The sequence below is a fragment of the Capricornis sumatraensis genome, chromosome X (assembly GCF_032405125.1).
Source record: "Capricornis sumatraensis isolate serow.1 chromosome X, serow.2, whole genome shotgun sequence".
NCBI classification, from domain to species: domain Eukaryota; kingdom Metazoa; phylum Chordata; class Mammalia; order Artiodactyla; family Bovidae; genus Capricornis; species Capricornis sumatraensis.
The window spans coordinates 7,076,241-7,089,736 of record NC_091092.1 but is presented as its reverse complement, the minus strand read 5'-3'; the positions used below and the strand labels follow the sequence as shown (position 1 = coordinate 7,089,736).

Below are 13,496 nucleotides of genomic sequence, written 5' to 3'. Positions count from 1 at the left end.
CATAATTGGGCTGGCCATTAAAAAAGGGTCTGAATCATTAAGTAAAGAGAGTCTTTCTGCTGACCTTGATGAAGCCAATCACCATGAGTTCTATAGCTATAGCCTCTAAAAACTGACCTCTGCCAAATTCCAGTGAGATTGGAGAAGGAACTTAAGGCCTAGAGGAGATCACAGCTGCAGTCAACACCTTTATTTCATTCTTGTGAGACCCTAGGCAGATAATCTAATTAACCTTTTACTCCATACTTGACCAGAGAAGGCAATGGCACCCCACTCCAGTACTCTTGCATGGAAAGTCCCATGGACAGAGGAGCCTGGTGGGCTGCAGTCCATGTGATCGCTGAGTCAGACATGACTGAGAGACTTCACTTTCACTTTTCACTTTCATGCCTTGGAGAAGGAAATGGCAAATCACTCCAGTGTTCCTGCCTGGAGAATCCCAGGGACGGGGAGCCTGGTGGGCTGCCGTCTATGGGGTCGCACAGAGTGGAACACAACTGAAGCGACTTAGCAGCAGCAGTAGCCATACATGACCCATGGAATCTGTGCTGTTTTAAGCCACTAAATTTGTGGTAATTGTTACACTGCAATAGAAAACTAATAGTATTGCTGTTGTTGTTGTTTTTCTTTCTTTTTTTTTTTTTCCTGCTCCATAATGAAATAAAATTTATGAACTTGTTGCCAGTTCCTGGACCTAAAAATTGTCATTTATTCTTGAGTCGCAACATTATTTACTCTTAAGAATCATATGCTTGAGGAACATGTGACAGAGTCAATTGCCATTCACTAGGCAACCAGCTGTGAGCAGGAGATGCCATTAAGGAAAGGAGTAAGTGGATTCCTCAAGGAATGAGTGGATTTCTATGTGGAGAGTGAGGTTCAACCAGAATATCCATTAGGGAGGAGCAAACTAAGGTATATTTTTATTAAGCAACGTAAAGAACAATGATTTTCAAGCTGATTTTCAATTGTAAAATCAATTGTTGTTCAGTTGCTCAGTTATTCCTTTCTCTTCACACCATCTTCAGCATTTATTGCTTGTGGATTTTTGACAATAGCCATTTTGTAAGGTGTAAAGTTTTGTAAATCATTGTACTTTTGATTTGCATTGCTCTAATAATTAGCATTGTTGAATATCTTTTCATATGTTTCTTGGCCATTTGTATGTATTATTTGGAGAAATGTCTGTTTAGGTCTTATGCTCATTTTTTATTGGGTTTTTTATTTTAATGATATAAGCCACATGAGTTGTTTATAAATTTTGGAGTCTAATCTTTGTCAGGCGCATCATTTACAAATATTTTCTAACATTCTCTGGGTTGTCTTGTTTCCCTTATGATATCTTTGCTGTGTGAAAGCTTTTAATTAGGTCCCATTTATTTACTTTTGTTTTCCTTGCCATTCTTCTGGGAGATAAAGCAAAAAAGATATGGTGCAATTTATGTCAAAGAGTGTTCTGCTTATGTTCTCCTCTAAGAGATTTATAGTGTTCAGTCTCACAATCAGGTCATTAATCCATTTTGTATTTATTTTTGTGTGTGGTGTTAAACAATGTTCTGATTTCATTCTTTTACATGTGGCTGTCCAGTTTTCCCAGCATCACTTATTGAAGAGACTAACTTTCCTCTATTGGAAAGTCTTGATTCCTTTGTCATAGATTATTTGACAACAGGTGCCTAGGCTTATTTCTGGACTTTCTATACTGTTACTTTGATTTTTATTTCAATTTTTGTGCCAATACTATAATGTTTTGATGACTATAGCAGTGTAGTATAATCTGAAGTCAGGAAACCTAATTCTTCCAGCTCCATTTTTCTTTCTCAATATTGCTTTCACTACTTGGTGTCTTTTGTGTCTCCATATGAATTTTAAGATTCTGTGTTATATTTCTGTGAAAAGTGCCATTGGTCATTTGATAGTGATTGCATTGAATCTGTAGATTGCTTTGGGTAGTACAGTAATTTTGTCAATATCGATTCTTTCAATCCAAGAACATGTGTATCTTTCAATCTGTTTGCTTTTGTCTTTGATTTCTTTCATCAGGTTCTTACAGTTTTTGGAGTATAGGTCTTTGGTCTCCTTAAGTAAATATTGTTAGTGTATAGAAATGCAATGGATTTCTGTGCATTAATTTTGTAACCTGCAATTTTACCAAATTGATTGATGAGCTCTAGTAGTTTTCTGGTAGCATCTTTAGGAGTTTCTTTGTATACTATCATATCATCTGCAAACAGTGACAGTTTCACTACTTCTTTAGCAATTCAGATCCCTCTTATTTACTTTTCTTCTCTTATTGCTACAACTAGGACTTCAAAAATTAGTTAAAATAAAGTTGTGAGAATGAGGAAATGCTTTTACCTTTTCACCATTAAGTATGATGTTAGCTATAGGTTTGTCATCCATGGCCTTTATTATGTTGAGGTATATACATACTTTCCGGTGAGCTGTTTTGTTTTGTTTTTAACATGAATGAGTATGAAATTTTGTCAAAAGCCTTTTCTGCATTTATTGAGAAGATCATATGGTTTTTATTTTTCAATTTGTTGATGTGGTGTATCACAGTGATTGATCTGAAAACATTGAAAAATCTTTTTATCATTTGGATAAATCCCACTTGATCATGGTGTATGAACCATGTATTGTTGTATTTGAATGTTTAGTATTTGTTGATGATTTTTGCCATCTATATTCATCAGTGATATTGGCCTCTACTTTTCACTTTTGTAGTATCTTTATCTGGTTTTGGTATCAGGGTAATGGTGACCTCATAGAATGAAAATGGGAGTTTTCCTTCCTCTGCAATTTTTGGAAGAGTTTCATAAGAATAGCTGTTAGATCTTCTGTAAATCTTTGATAGAAATTGTCTGTGAATCCATCAGGTTTTGGACTTTTGTTTCCTGTGCATTTTAAAATCACAGTTTAATTTCAGTGCATGTGATCTGTCTGTTCATGTTTATGTTTCCTCCTGGCTCAATCTTGGGAGATGTACCTTTCTAAGAATTTTCCACACTGTCCATTTTATTGCCATACAGTTAACTGTAGTCTCTTATGATCTTTTGTATTTCTGTGGTGTCAGCTGTAATTTATCCTTTTTCATTTCCAATTTTATTGATTTGAATCCTTTCCTTTTATTCTTGATGAATCGGGCTGAAGATTTATCAGTTTTATCTTCTTGAAAAAATTTAATTTCATTAATCATTGTTATTCTTTTCTATTTTTTTCATTTACATCTGCTCTGATTTTTATGATTTCTTTAATTCTAACTTTAATTTTTATAGTAAAAGATAATATTTATTAAACACTTGTCAAAAGTCATCACCATTATGAAGCATTGTCTTACAATATTAACTCATACCTAATATCTGATAACAAATATAGAAACTCTTATAAGGCAGTAATAATTAACTGCCATCATTACTATTTTTAAATTAATTTGTCTATTTTAATTGGAGGATAACTACTTTACAACATTGTGATGGTTTTTGCCGTACATAAACATGAATCAGCCACAGGTATACATGTCCCCTCCCCCATCCTGAAACCTCTCCCACCTTTCTCCCCACCCTATCTCTATGGGTCCACTCAGAGGACTGGTTTTGGGTGCCCTGCTTCATGCACTGAACTTGCACTGGTCATCTGTTTTGCAAGTGGCAATGTACATGTTTAAAGGCTATTCTCTCAAATCTTCCCACTTTTGCCTTTTCCCACAGAGTCCAAATGTCTATTCTTTACATCTGCGTCTTCTTTACTTCCCTACATGTAGAATCACCAGTCAGTTCAGTTCAGTTCAGTCGTTCAGTCATGTCCAACTCTTTGTGACCCCATGGATGCCAGGCTTCCCTGTCCATTACCAACTCCCGGAGCTTGCTCAAACCCATGTCCATTAAGTCAGTGATGCCATCCAACCATCTCATCCCCTGTCGTCCCTTCTCCTCCCACCTTCAGTCTTTCCCAGCATCAGGGTCTTTTCCAATGTGTCAGTTCTTCACATCAGGTGGCCAAAGTATTAGAGTTTGACTTCAACATCAATCCTTCCAATGGATATTCAGGACTGATTTCTTTGAGGATGGACTATTCAGATCTCCTTGAAGTCCAAGGGACTCTCAAGTGTCTTCTCCAAAAACACAGTTGAAAAGCATCGATTCTTCAGTGTTCAGCTTTCTTTATGGTCCAACTCTCACATGTATACATGACTACTGGAAAAACCATGGCTTTGACTAGATGGACCTTTTTGGGCAAAATAATGTCTCTACTTTTTAATATGGTGTCTAGGTTGGTCATAACTTTTCTTCTAAGGACCAAGTGCCTTTTAATTTCATAGCTTCAGTCACCATCTGCAGTGATTTTGAAACCCAAGAAAATAAATCTGTCATTGTTTCCGCTGTTTCCCCATCTATTTGCTATGAAGTGATGAGACTGGATGCCATGATCTTAGTTTTCTGAATGCTGAGCTTTAAGCCAAGTTTTTCACTCTCCTCTTTCACTTTCATCAAGAGGCTCTTTAGTTCTTCACTTTCTGCCATAAGGCTGGTCTCATTTTCATATCTGAGGTTATTGATATTTCTCCCAGCAATCTTGATTCCAGCTTATGCTTCCTCCAGCCCAGCATTTTGTGTGATGTACTCTGCATATGAGTTAAGTAAGTAGGGTGGCAATATACAGCCTTGACGTATTCCTTTCTCAAATTGGAACCAGTCTATTTTTCCATATCCAGTTCTAACTTTTGCTCCTTGACCTGCATACAGATTTCTTAGGAGGCAGGTCAGGTGGTCTGGTACTCCCATATCTTTCAGAATTTTCCACAGTTTCCCCCCCTGTCCTGAAACTCCTCTTCCTTCTTTCCCCACCCTATCCCTCTGGAATGACCCAAAGCACTGACTTTCATGCCCTGCTTCATGCATTGAATTTGCACTGGTCATCTATTTTGCATATGGTAATGTACCATTTGGAAAGATGGCACTGATAATCCTCTCTATGTGGAAAATTCTTAAAGAGGATCATCAGCACCATCTTTCTAAATTCCATATATATGTGTTAATATACAATATTTGTCTTCCACTTTCAGACTTAACCTCACCCTGTGCAAGAGGCTCCAGATTCATCCACCTCATTAAAACTGTTTCAAATGCGTTCATTTTAATACCTGTACAATATTCTTTTGTGTATATGTACTGTAACTTCCTTGTCCATTCATCTGCCAATGGACATCTAGGTTGCTTCCATGTCCTAGCTATTGTAAATAGTGCTTCAATGAACATTGGGGTACATGAGCGCCTTTCGATTCTGGTTTCCTCAGGGTGTACGCCCAGCATTGGGATTGTTGGGTCACATGGGTTGTCTATTCCCAGTTTTTTTAGGCATCTCCACATTGTTCTCCATAGTGACAGTACCAGTTTGCGTTCTCACCAACAGTGTAAAAGGGTTCCCATTTCTCCTAACTCTCTCCAGCATTTATTGTTTGTAGGCATCTTGATGATGGCCATTCTGAGCAATGCAAGATGGCACATCTTTGTGGTTTTGATTTGAATTTCTCTAATAATGAGTGATGTTTAGCATCTTTTCATGTGTCTATTAGCCATTTTTATGTCTTCTTTGGAGAAATATCTGTTTAGGTTTTTGCCAATTTTTGACTGGGTTGTTTGTTTTTCTGGTATTGATTTGCATATGCTGCTTGTATACATTGGAGATTAATTCACTGTCAGTTGTTTCATTTGCTATCATTTTCTCCCTTTCTGAGGGCTGTCTTTTCACCTTGACTGTAGTTTCCTTTGTCATGCAAACGTTTTTAAGTTTAATTAGGTTCCATTTGTTTGTTTTTGTTTTTATTTCCATTACTTAGAGAGATGGGCCATAGAGGATCTTGCTGTGGCTTATGTCAGACAGTGTTCTGCCTGTTTTCCCCTAAGAGCTTGATAGTTTCTGGTCTTACATTTAGGTCTTTAATCCATTTTGTGTTTATTTTTGTGTATGGTGTTAGAAAGTGTTCTAGTTTCATCCTTTATGCATATTTGGCCAGTTTTCCCAGCACCACTTGTTGAAGAGATCGCCTTTTCTCCATTGTGTATTTTTGCCTCCTTTGTCAAAATAAGGTGCCCATAGGTGAATGGATTTATCTCTGGACTTTCTATTTTGTTCCATTGATCTATGTTTTTGTCTTTGTGCCAGTATCATGCTGTCTTGATGACTGTAGTTTTGCAGTATAGTTTGAAATCAAGAAGTTTGATTCCTCCAGTTCCATTCTTCTTTCTCAAGATTGCTTTGGCTGTTTAGGGTCTTTTGTTTTTCCATACAAATTGTAAAATTATTTGTTCTAGTTCTAAGAAAAATACCTAACTTTAGATTTTGTTAATTCTTCTTTCACTATTAGCTTTAAGTTAAGTTTAAGTTGTTCATTTGAGATTTTCCTCATTTCTTTAAGTAAGTTTGTATTGCTATAAACTCCCCTTTCATAACTGCTTTTGTTGCATCCCATAGGTTTCGGATCATTGTGCTTTAATTTTCATTTGTCTCTACGTATTTTTTATTTCTTTTTTTTTTCAGTTATTCATTTGTTATTTAATAGTATGTTGTTTCGGAGAAGGCAATGGCACCCCACTCCAGTACTCTTGCCTGGAAAATCCCATGAGCAGAGGAGCCTGGTAGACTGCAGTCCATGGGGTCACGAAGAGTCAGACACGACTGAGTGACTTCCCTTTCACTTTTCACTTTCATGCATTGGAGAAGGAAATGGAAACCCACTCCAGTGTTCTTGCTTGGAAAACCCCAGGGATGGGAGAGCCTGGTGGGCTGCCGTCTATGGGGTGGCACAGAGTCAGACATGACTGAAGCGACTTAGCAACAGCAGCAGCAGCAGTATATTGTTTAGCCTCCAATTTTCTGTCTTTTTATGTTTTTTTTCCTGTAATTTGTATCTAATCTTAAATCACAGCATTGTGATCTGAAAAAAAAAATTCTTTATATGATATCACCTAGCTTTATATGATATCAGCTAGCTTTTGTGGCCAAGCATGTTGGCAATCCTGGAGAATGTCCATTGTGCACTTGAGAAAATTTGCATTAGGCTGCTTTAGGATGGAATACTTATGTCATTCAGGATTGATGTATCATTTAATATCTATGTTTCCTTATTGATTTTCTGCCTGAATGATCTGTCCATTAGTGAAAGTGGTATGTTCAAGGTCCCCCACTATTATTGTGTTACTGTCTCTTTCTCACTTTATGGCTCTTTGTATTTGCCTTATATATTTAAGGTCTCCTAAGTTTGATTCCTATATATTTACAATTATTATATCTTCTTGGATTAATCCCTTGATTTTTTTTTTCAGGTTTGAAAAACATTTATTGAATCAAAATCAAATGCTTTCTTTTTATTATCTACCAGCCAACACTGAACTTAATTTATTCAAAATGAACACAGTGTACAAAAAAAAGTATGCTTAAACTATAAAAATATGTCAATTTTATTTCCTGGGTGCTGAGCAGAAGTCATTTAAAAAAATCAAGGCAAACTTGCTCTCTATAATAGAACTGCTATAATTTAATAACAAAAGTGAAAGCTAATATATACTCACAAAGTATCTGTAAAGGCCCACTGATAATGCTGCATCAGAAATGCTGAACCCAATCACCATGGTTCACATTTCCGCTCTATGCTCATTGGCACCACTTCATGCCTATATCATGGGAAAGCACCTCTTTTACAGAATGCATGTCATTAGTTAACAGTTGTTAGCACATGTTTTTGCAAAATATTAACAGTCAATTCTATTTAATTAGATTCATTTTTCAAATCAGACACAATGTTCTTGGGAGCAAATGACATAAAAAGGTTTAAAAGCCCACTTATCAATGGGGAAGTGGACTCCCTAAAAAAAAAAAAAAAAAAAAAAAAAACTGTGTCCAGGGTTAAACCATGAAGTAGAGAAAAGGGACCAGGGCCCCCTGTATTGTTCTAGGAGTTATACAATTATAAACTCTGTAATTGTTAAAGTCAAAATAGAAGTAGACTAACTAGCATTATCACTGACTATGCCTAAACAATCCATCTTTAAAGAGAATGCACACTGCAGTGTCCCCGGCAGGACCCTGGCTGCTGAACAGAATGACACTGGTGCTCAAGCAAAATCCAGAATACAGTGACATCAAATGAATTCAAGTTTAGAAGCTATTAAAATGCAAAATGCTTATTCTGATTGTTAAGCATAAATGTTATTTCTTGACAAATTCTCTGCGATTAAGAACTATGAAGACTCAAAACTGCAGAAATACAAGGACTGAATAATCTAGTGCCTGCTGTATGGGGTAACTTAAAAAAAAAAAACTGGGGGAAGAAATCCTTCCATGTTTTGCCTATATAAACCAAATATTTATTCACTTACCTATTTTACAAGAACTTGTGACTAAGGTGAAGATAACATTATCTTTCTCTCTTTATGCAGTTACTTAATTCCTTACTGTTTTCTTCCAGTTAAGCCCATTTCCTGAAGGAAATAGTACTCCTATCAAATATAACTGTTAGATAGGGCTAAACTGGAAATAGGATTTAAAATTTCTAATGGAAATCAAACCACTCCTGGGCTTAGTACTACACCCTTATGTAGGAGGAGCATTTATATAAACACAGTTTGTAGAAAACAAACATTTTGGATCCCAAGCCCAAGGATTCTTGGCAATACCTTAAGTCACCATCCAGGTTGTTCTCACAGGCAACAACACAGCCAGGTCAGCCACTGCTCCTGGCAACTTCTACTGTCCCAAAATGTGGACATGGAGAGACCAATGACTCAAGAGCCTGCACTTAAAAGTAGAGGCTAGAAGCTCAACAAACTACTGCTGGAGGCCAACTGGATACCACAGTATTTAACAAGTGAAAACCAAGACCAAGCAAACAAAGAAATGAACAGCTACTAAGAACAGGATGCTCAGAGTCAGACTGGGTGAGGATATTACCACACACTCGATATATAACCACACTTTTTTACAATCCCAGGTTCTTGCTCTCAAATAAATAGATCAAACACTTACAGCAAAATGAATGCCTTATGGATGCAAGCTTTTCTTTTACTACAATTCTAACTAAATAAAAGTCATACTTCTAAAATAAGTTACAAGTTGTCTTTTTTCTGTGAAATTGATGTGACTTGGTGCCACAATTCACCTTTCTCTAATAGCAGCAGTATCATCCACCCACGACAGCCAGGAGCTGTCCATTTCTGGCATCCCTTGGGCTCCCACACAAGCAACTTCATAAAGCACTCAGACACTACTCTGCTGCAGTTTTATATGAATAGAAACTATCATTGTGTTTATGGGTTGCATACCTTCCAAAATAGACATAAGTGGTGACAAATTAATCAATAATAGAAGGTCTTTGCTTACCAATAAAATCAATAAGGCAGAGGGATTGAAGGTGGAAAGAGAAAGTGTGAGGGAAGAATGCAAAACAGTGCTAGCATTCACAAAAAAGATCATGCTAAAATCAGATCCATATTCATAAAAATCAAGAATTAAGCCACAATCCAAAGAATTCTGTGCAGGAGTTCAAAAGCATGCATGCCAGCTGAAGGAAATAGAGGATTCTTCTGACATGTTTCTTCAGAGCAGAACAGTAAGATGTCACTGGAGCAATCACAACAGGATGAACAAGATGTCATCACACTTTGAGGAAAAGTCTGGGACTATCCTGCCTTCATGTCCACCAGGAGCATCTGCACATCTTTGGCCATGCCACCCCCCATAGCCTCCCTTGGACTATATGTAGTTCTGCATGGAACTGACAGAATTCATCCCACTGAATAGGTCACTATGTGAGCCATATATGCACGAACTTTGTGGGCTCTCCAATCATACTTTGGTCAATCTGCTGGTGCCTTTTTGGCTGAGGCTGTTCTGCAATAAAGCAGTTGAAATACAACCAGAATTCACTCATGCTGATAGTCCAAGTTATAAATGAGCACCATATATAACTGTTATTATGTTGAGGTATGTTCCTTCTATTCCTGCTTTCTGGACAGTTTTTATCATAAATGGATGTTGAATTTTGTCACAGGCTTTTCTGCATCTATTGAGATAACCATATGGTTTTTATCTTTCAATTTGTTAATGTGGTGTATTACATTGATTGATTTCAAGATATTAAAGAATTCCTGCATTCCTGGGATAAAGCCCACTTGGTCATGATATATGATCATTTTAATGTGTTGTTGGATTCTGTTTGCTAGAATTTTGATAAGGATTTTTGCATCTATGTTCATCAGTGATAACCCAGAGCAAACATTATCCTCAATGGTGAAAAACTGAAAGCAGTTCCCCTAAAGTCAGGAACAAGGCAAGGGTGCCCACACTCACCACTATGAATCAACATAGTTTTGGAAGTTTTGGCCACAGCAATCAGAGCAGAAAAATAAAAGGAATACATATGGAAAAGAAGTTAAACTCTCACTGTTTGCATATGACATGATCCTCTACATAGAAAACCGTAAAGACTCTACCAGAAAGTTACTAGAGCTCATCAATGAATATAGTGAAGTTGCTGGGGTCACACAGAGTCGGACACAACTGAAGCGACTTAGCAGCAGCAGGAGGATATAAAAGTAACACACAGAAATCCCTTGCATTCCTATACACTAACAATGAGAAAACAGAAAGATAAATTAAGGAAAAAAATTCCATTCACCATTGCAATGGAAAGAATAAAATACTTAGGAATATATCTACCTAAAGAAACAAAAGACCTATATATAGAAAACTGTAAAACACTGATGAAAGAAATTAAAGAGGATACAAATAGATGGAGAAATAGACCATGTTCATGGATTGTAAGAATCAACATAGTGAAAATGAGTAAGCTACCCATAGCAATCTATAGATTCAATGCAATCCGTATCAAACTACCAACAGTATTTTTCACAGAACTAGAAAAAATAATTTAACAATTTGTATGAAAATACAAAAAACCTCAAATAGCCACGACAATCTTGAGAAAGAAGAATGAAACAGGAGGAATCAACCTGCCTGACTGAAGGATCTACTGCAAAGCCACAGTCATCAAGACAGTATGGTACTGGCATAAAGACAGAAATATAGACCAATGGAACAAAATGGAAAGTCCAGAGATAAATCCATGCACCTATGGACACCTTATCTTTGACAAAAGAGGCAAGAATATACAATGGAGAAAAGATAATCTCTTTAATAAGTGGTGCTGGGAAAACTGATCAATCACTTGTAAAAAAAAAAATGAAATTAGGAAACTTTTTAACACCATACACAAAAATAAAGTAAAAATGGATTAAGATCTAAATGTAAGACTAGAAACTATAAAACTCCTAGAGGAAAACATAAGCAAAGCACTCTCTGACAAAAATCACAGAAGGATCCACTATGACCCATCTCCCAGAGTAATGGAAATAAAAGCAAAAATAAACAAATGGGACCTAATTAAACTTAAAATCTATTGCACAAAGAAGGAAACTATAAACAAAGTGAAAAGACAGCTTTCAGAATGGGAGAAAATAATAGCAAATGAAGCAACTGACAAAGAATTAATCTCAAAAATATATAAGCAACTCCAGAAGCTCAATTCAAGAAAAATAAAAGACCCAATGAAAAAATGGGCCAAAGAACTAAACAGACAGTTCTCCAAAGAAGACATGCAGATAGCTAACAAACACATGAAAAGATGCTCAAAATCACTCATTATCAGAAAAATTCAAATCAAAACCAAAATGAGGTATCATCTCACACTGGTCAGAAGGATTGCTACCCAAAAATCTACAAAGAATAAGTGCTGGAGAGGGTGGGGAGAAAAGGCAAGCCTCTTACACTGTTGGTGGGAATGCAAACTAAGGAGAACAGTGAAGAACAGTGTGGAGATTCCTTAAAAGAACTGGAAATGGAACTGCCATATAACCCTGTGATCCCATTGCTGGGCATATATACTGAGGAAACCAGAATTGAAAGAGACACGTGTACCCCAATGTTCATTGCAGCACTGTTTATAATAGCTAGGACATGGAAGCAACTTAGATGTCCATCAGCAGATGAATGGATAAGAAAGCTGTGGTACATAAACACAATGGAATATTACTCAGCCATTAAAAAGAATACATTTGAACCAGTTCTAATGAGGTGGATGAAACTGGAGCCTCTTATATAGAGTGAAGTAAGCCAGAAAATAACACACCAATACAGTATACTAACACATATATATGGCATTTAGAAAGATGGTAATGATAACCCTATATGTGAGGCAAAAAAAGAGATACAAATGTATAGAACAGTGTTTCAACTCTGTGGAGAAGGCAAGGGTGGGATGATCTGAGAGAACAGCACTGAAACATGTATATTATCATATATGAAACATATCACCAGTCCAGGTTCGATGCATGAGACAGGGTGCTCGGGGCTGATGCAATGGGATGAACCAGAGGGATGGGATGGGGAGGGCGGTGGGAGGGAGGTTCAGGATGAGGAACACATGTAAACCCATGGCTGATTCATATCAATGTATGGCAAAAACCACTGCAATATTTTAAAGTAATTAGCCTCAAACTAAATTAATTAAAAAAAATGAACCACACAAGTATCTTGGGTATATTTTCATGGTTTTAAAATAATATCATCTCAGAAAACAATTACACACAAAATTAAGATAAAGACACTTGTCAGAATCAGGGGACCAGACAAGTCAGAACAAAAAGTAGTATATCCTGGTATAGCTTTCTCATGTTTTCAATTCCCTACAGCAATATTGTTCCCTATGATTGTATTGTTCACACATGATGGGTCCCTGCAAGATCTGGAAAAAAACTGAAACATTTCCCATAAGACAATTTTTTATCTTTGGGACCTACCTTACTTTTCTAGAAGAATTTATGCTATCAACATATTTTGCTTTTTTAACTCTTAAACAAAATAAGGAACTGAAAATATCTATATTCTCATGTGGAGAAAAAGTGACTTCTGTTTCCAGGTACTTCATGAAACTCATATCGTAGTTCTCAAGTTATCTACAAGGCACTTTATAGACTTTAACTTAGTTGATTCTTGCAACAATCAAGTGAGGTAGGCATTGTTATTTCCATTTTCTATATGAAGAAAAGAGGCTCCAAGAAATTTGTATAAAACCACAGAGGTAGTGAGTTGCAAAGCTGAGTAACTGTGTTCATAAGGGTTCTTTAGAGAAACAGAACCAACAGGATGTGCTTATTAATAAAGATTTATAATAAAGAATTAGTAAAAAATAATTATTATGTCTGGGTAGTCCAAATCTGCATCGTGGGTCAGCAGGCTTGAGAGTAAGGAGAGCCAATGGTGAAGAAGTCCAATGACATACTGCTGAAGGTTTGTCTCTTGCTCAGGGAGGGTTTATTTCTATTTGCTCTATTCAAGCCTTCAGCTGATTAAATGAGGCCCATCCATATTATGAAGTGTGATGTACTTACTCAAAATCCACTAATTTCAATGTTACTGTCATTCAAAAACACCCTCCAAAC

At 36.6% G+C, this 13,496-nt stretch overlaps 1 pseudogene; it reads right to left on the bottom strand.

The window, feature by feature from the left end:
- Nucleotides 1–9,677: 9,677 nt before the first annotated feature.
- On the bottom strand, nt 9,678–9,928 carry LOC138071480 (CDC42 small effector protein 2-like; annotated as a pseudogene).
- Between the last annotated feature and the right edge of the window lie 3,568 nt (nt 9,929–13,496).